This window comes from Carassius carassius, chromosome 11, assembly GCF_963082965.1.
Source record: "Carassius carassius chromosome 11, fCarCar2.1, whole genome shotgun sequence".
Lineage (NCBI taxonomy): Eukaryota > Metazoa > Chordata > Actinopteri > Cypriniformes > Cyprinidae > Carassius > Carassius carassius.
The window spans coordinates 34,855,012-34,861,366 of record NC_081765.1 but is presented as its reverse complement, the minus strand read 5'-3'; the positions used below and the strand labels follow the sequence as shown (position 1 = coordinate 34,861,366).

At 37.8% G+C, this 6,355-nt stretch overlaps 1 long non-coding RNA gene across 1 annotated transcript; it reads right to left on the bottom strand.

Moving 5' to 3' along the window:
* Positions 1-438: 438 nt before the first annotated feature.
* On the bottom strand, positions 439-1,438 carry LOC132152544 (uncharacterized). Its single transcript, XR_009436549.1, has 3 exons — positions 1,273-1,438; positions 594-651; positions 439-478 (listed from the first exon to the last, which is right to left on the bottom strand). It is a non-coding gene; the product is annotated as an uncharacterized LOC132152544 (long non-coding RNA).
* Between the last annotated feature and the right edge of the window lie 4,917 nt (positions 1,439-6,355).

Genomic DNA, 6,355 nt, shown 5'->3' with positions numbered 1-6,355 from the left:
AGTTGTGTGTGGAAACTAAACTCAAGTCACTCTGCAGGCACATTTTGAGGAAAACCAATTTGTCATGACCAAAACATTAAAGAGTAGGCTGAGACCAGGTGCTATTCCGACAATCTTTGTGGTCAAAAAGAGGAGTGCCCTGCTCCATGATGCACCCCTAGACCTGTAAACATACAGCAAATCGCTGCTGATTACAGCTATATTATTTCAGGTGATACATATATAATAAGTACAAACTCGTACTAGTTTAAGTAATATTTCTAATTTTGAAGTGATGTGATATTTTCAGTATTTAAAATTAGCAATTCCATGTATTCTGCCTCTATCAGTTTCAAAGGTTGAGGAAAAAAAGAATGAGGACACTTAGAGAAGGGAAAGTGACAGTGAAGAAATAGAGGACATGGCTAGAGAGGAGAGACAGGGACAGCTGACACTACTCAGTCAGCATTCCAGTGAACCATCAGCCAGTTACCTGGGTCTATTAAAAAAATTAAAGAGACAAGAAAAAATATAAAAAAATGCAAAGGCAGCACTAAGAAAAATAAAGAATGAAAATGCAGCTTTAAAAAAAAGGTCCCCTCAGCACTCCTGACCTGCATCCTCACTGATGCTCCATCACAGAACAGTCCAGTGGTACCACTAATCCTCCACCTACCAGCACCCACAGAATGTTACAGGATGTTACTTTTATACACTAACAAGTTTAAGTATATAATACAGTAGTATTATAATATAGGTTATATAATATAGACAGGTAATAGTCAATGAATCACAATGACTAAAAACACTCCACCCATGTTTTTGCAAACTCAATTCACTCTAAATTTATATCAATAGGGTGCATTTTATTATTAAGGAATTTAATTATTTAATACGTGTAATAGGGAACAAACTTTATAACCTAATTTGACCACTTCCACTCACCGCTGTCACACGCGGTCAAACGTTAATATTGAACTAATAGGCTATGTAACGTTAGCTAACTTTCCCCACCCAGCAAAAAAAAATGTTTAGACTCCTTTTCTCTAATTCCAAACACGATGGATGAAACTGAATTAAGAGAACAGATTTTACAATTAATAGGGTGTTCGTTACTAACTTTATTCAGCTACAATCCTAGCCTAATCTGTTAGTTATCTGATAACATCCCTTAAACCTACTCATTTAATGAGTTAAGGATTTAACTTACATTTTATTGTTATTTAGATGTACTAATATATTATTGTATAATTAATATATTAATTATACAATCGTATTATTTAAACGTCTTACCTTTTAAAAGTGCGTCGCAAACGGTTTGTTCTGCTGCATCTCTACGGCGCGGCATCGGTTTGCTGCTACTTCCGGGAACTATTGAGAGGCTCCACGAGCCGCCATTGCTGTAAAAAAAGCGTTCCGTTGGAGTCAATGGAGTTGTCGCAACTCTCTCTCTATATGGCTCTGATGTCGACGTTCCCCAAACTGACTCAAATGATTCGGGAACCAGTGTTGCCAGATTGGATGGACGATTTCCATCACAAAAGCTCACAAAAACCCGCCCACTCCAACGAAAACCGCCCAAAACTTTAAATAACAAAATAATGATATACAACATGTCAGTCAAAGGTGTTAAGAGCCATTTTAACTCCTTAAAACGAAATAATAACGCTAGATAAATTTCCCATGGATCAAATGGTGGCAAATACATTAAAGACAATTAGTACCGAATATGATTAAAATAGGTTATGCAAGCAGTCACCGTCAAAACATTTGATTGATTTACAATTGATTTACCGATACCCTCGAAAAAACATATGCATCATTTTCAATGTCAACAGTCAGAATTTAAATGCATAAGTGTCCAGTATAAGTGATAGGAAAAAGCAACGTAATTAGGTATTTCACACTTGTTTATGCACACATATAACAGTCAAAACTGTGTTGTCATTCATTGATAAATACTGTATGAAAATTAACAACAACAACAATAATAATCGCCATCCGAATCCATGAGTTTTTCACTGAGGTGGAATGTAAATTTATTTTCACAGCGGTCCACATGAGAAACAATACCGCCCTAATAGGGGCTTTAGTCTTTTGTGAAGTTCATATTGTAGAACATTACATTTGCACAGTCAAAACTAAGAAGATATACCAATCTGTACTGTTTAAAAGATAAAAGACAAGATCATTTAGATATAGATTAAATATAAATAGATTATGTTATAAATTAAATAATTTAACTGTGCTCTATTTTAGGAGTTGCAGTAATATTAGAGTCTTGGTGTCATCTTTCCCTCAACAGGTGTAATTCACGTTTTGGCACTCTCCCACTCTTTACCATGTAACATATATTTAGGCATTATGATCACTCATACAGTTCATACATTTAAAATTAGATCCGTTATTGCTCATGTATCATCACGTGTGTCTGTAGATCACTAGTGATTGGCTAAAAGTACGGCCGCGACGTTCATATCAGCATCAGCACCTCTGCACTGCAGTTTATAACAACGTGATGACTGTTCGGATGCAGTATATGCACACTTGAGCTTGTTTGTTAGCCAATTAGCCTATACAACTTATATTTTTGAAAACCGCCAAACTGACCCCAAACCAGCCCAAATTTTGTCCACCCACCCAAGACAATTTTTACCCGCACAATCAAATTCAAAACCGCCCAATTGGTCGGGAAGCCGCCCAATCTGGCAACACTGTCGGGAACCCGCTTTAAACTCCCGAACTGATTCAAATGATTCGCGATCCCGCTCCGAACTCCCGAACTGATTCAAATGATTTGCGATCGACTCAAATGATTCGCGAACCCGATTTGAACTCCAGAACTGACTCAAATGATTTGCGATCCCGCTCCGAACTCCCGAACTGATTCAAATGATTCGTGATCCCCAAACTGACTCAAATGATTCGCGATCCCGCTCCGAACTCCCAAACTGATTCAAATGATTTGCGATCTCCAAACTAACTCAAATGATTCGCGAACCCGATTTGAACTCCAGAACTGACTCAAATGATTTGCGATCCCGCTACAAACTCCTGAACTGATTCAAATGATCCGCGAACCCGCTCCGAACTCCTGAACTGACTCAAGTGATTCGCGATCCCGCTCCGAACTCCCAAACTGGTTCAAATGATTCACGCTCCATACTCCTGTAGTGTTTTGAGTTTGACCATTCCAGCAAACTTTAGCCTACATTTTCCAAGAAATTATATTTTATTTTTATTTTCATGTTTCACCATACATGTCTACGATCCCCAAACTGACTCAAATGATTCGCGAACCCGCTTTGAACTCCCGAACTGATTCAAATGATTCGCGATCCCGCTCCGAACTCCCGAACTGATTCAAATGATTTGCGATCCCCAAACTGACTCAAATGATTCGCGAACCCGATTTGAACTCCAGAACTGACTCAAATGATTCGCAATTCCGCTACGAACTCCCGAATGGACTCAAATGATTCGCGATCCCGCTCCGAACTCCCGAACTGATTCAAATGATTCGTGATCCCCAAACTGACTCAAATGATTCGCGAACCCGCTTTGAACTCCCGAACTGATTCAAATGATTCGCGATCCCGCTCAGAACTCCCGAACTGTTTCAAATGATTTGCCATCTCCAAACTGACTCAAATGATTCGCGATCTCTCTACGAACTCCTGAACTGATTAAAAAAAATGATCCGCGAACCTGCTCCGAACTCCCGAACTGACTCAAATGATTCGCGATCCCGCTCCGAGCTCCCAAACTGGTTCAAATGATTCACGCTCCATACTCCTGTAGTGGTTTGAGTTTGACCATTCCAGTAAATTTTACATTTTCCAAGAAATTATATTTTATTTTTATTTTCATGTTTCACCATACATGTCATTATTAACAAACTTGTAGGACTATACGGAAACTGTGTATTTTGGTTTAAAAATAATGTATAATATTTTATGTTGTGTGATGTCATTTCCTTTAATTGAATTGCCCAATCGCGTCCCGCTCTCGTCAGAACAGCTTTGGACTTGAGCGAGATTGCAAATGTGCTCTGTGACAAGGAGGTAAAATATCAGATTGAGTTAAAATTGTGGTTGATATCAGTGGATGACATGTTTAGATGCTGGATTGAGTCAAATAATCTGTTCGTTTGGCGTTATTTTTCAGTATTATGTGAGTTTTGTGTTAATGAGCTGTTAATGAGTTGGTTCAAGTTACCGCCCGCGCCATTTTTATTGGCGGTATTTTTCTGATAATTTTAGTTCTTAAATAAAATAATAAAACTAGATTATGTTCTTAAAATGTCATGCAGTTAAACTTGTCTAAAGTATATCGTCATTTTATGTTTTCAGTTGTGTATTTGTAGCTGTGTATCATCTTTGAGTCGTTAATCAGCTGCAGTTACAGTATTAATGGAGACAGAGGTTCACTTTTCTCTCTCTTCTCGCAACTCTCGCAGAACAAAGAACAGAGAGTGTTTTTGTGTGCCGTTAATCCCTGTCCTATCTTTTAATAAACTGGAGGTATGTAATTGTTACAAAATAACCACTATACGATCACGTCATTGTAATGTTAGTTTGAAATAATTTTTTCTTCTTTTTGCAAAGTATGAAATTGTATGTGTGTAGAGATATATTAATATTGAATATGATATTATATTGAGAATATATTTACCTTATTGACTTTGTCTAAGGTTGTATTGTACTGTATATGATGTCTAATACATGTTTTGAATGAAAATAAGTGAAACAAGACACTGTATGTAGTAAGTTTATTGTTAGAAATGGTAAGAACGGCTTTGGACTTGAGCGAGACAGAACAAAGAACAGAGAGTGTTTTTGTGTGCCATTAATCCCTGTCCTATCTTTTAATAAACTGCAGACGTGGTCCACCGAAGCCAGTGGTGTCGTGTGGTTCTTTGTGGTGAGAGACGAAGTCCGCTACACTCCGAAACTCCCAAACTGACTCAAATGAATCATGCTCTGAACTTCCGAACTGACTCAAATGATTCACAATCTGAAGTTCCCATCCAAATCAAATGACACCGCCAGCGCTACTATTGGCTTAGTTCTCTAATTTCATAACATTTACTGATTTTAAGGTACGAAAAGTATGTTGTTAATGTAGCCAATGGTAATCATCATTATAGGGTGTGCCTTAGACGTTCACTACTAACTTCGGATTAGTGTTGTGCTGCACATGGTTTCATTATGCGGGGCTGCGCTGGCTTGACCACAAGAGCGGAGATGTAATATCTGCGAACTATATTGGCGTACTGCTGGGGTGTTGCTTGCTTTACGCTATGGGTTTATTTCAATGCTGGGCACTTATAACATCAGCTGCCTGGTCTATTACGGTGCCCTGCTCTCTCTCTCCAACGCATCCAGTGGCTTGACCATCCAGCAGTCACCATCGTCATCTGGTCTCTCTTTATGCGTGAATCCCTGTGTACATTTAACTAGTTTATTTGTTTTTGTTTATTTTTGGTTTCTTTGTTGATGTGAACCTATTACTTTAAAAACAATGTACTTTTCTTTTGTTGCAGATTAGTGCTGAATTTATTATTTTTTTATGTTAACATTGTTTCTTTGAACTTGTTGACTGACCATTATATTTTTCTTTTTGTTTCTGTGGATTGGTATACTGTGACCAGCAGATCTATGTCTCTGCCATTCTATTGAATGCCTATTGCTGAATTTCCACTTGGACCTGTCTGCATCATTGGATTCTTTTCCATTACAGCTAAGCTGTTACTTTACACACACACACTACCCGGGTAATAGGATAAACCAAGGCCTTATACATACATTCGTTTTACACTACACACATCAATTTGCAAAGGAACCAGGAGGACTTTTGGAAATTTAATCTTTTTCTTTTCTTTCTTGGACCTATTATGCACAACCTGGACTAAATATTACATTTTTTCCAATTTCAGCGGTGTCGTGTTGGAACAATACAAGAGATACTAGTTTGTTTTTCTACTATTTGTTTTACTTTATTTGTGCAAAAACTGTGCTGGCTGTTAGCTGCTTCATATCATTTGGCCCAATTTCTTTTTTTTTATCCTCCCAAGAGTCGAAACTAGCCCTGTATTTGTTCAGAGTAATAACAGTGTTACACCACCTTTTTGTAGCGAGCCAGCCAGGAGGATAATTACAGCCAGAGCCCATTTATCTGACTGAACGTAGTAATATTTTTTTTTTATTATTTCCTGTAAAGTTTTGCATATTGATTAAGCAAAATGAGCGTTTCAGATATTGAGAGACGCAACAATGTCAAAACAAAATGTGCTGTGTGTGTGTCAGGCATTACTGATACAGATGCTGATGATGAAATTGCTGAAACCCTTACAAAATATGGAGTTGTGGTGAAA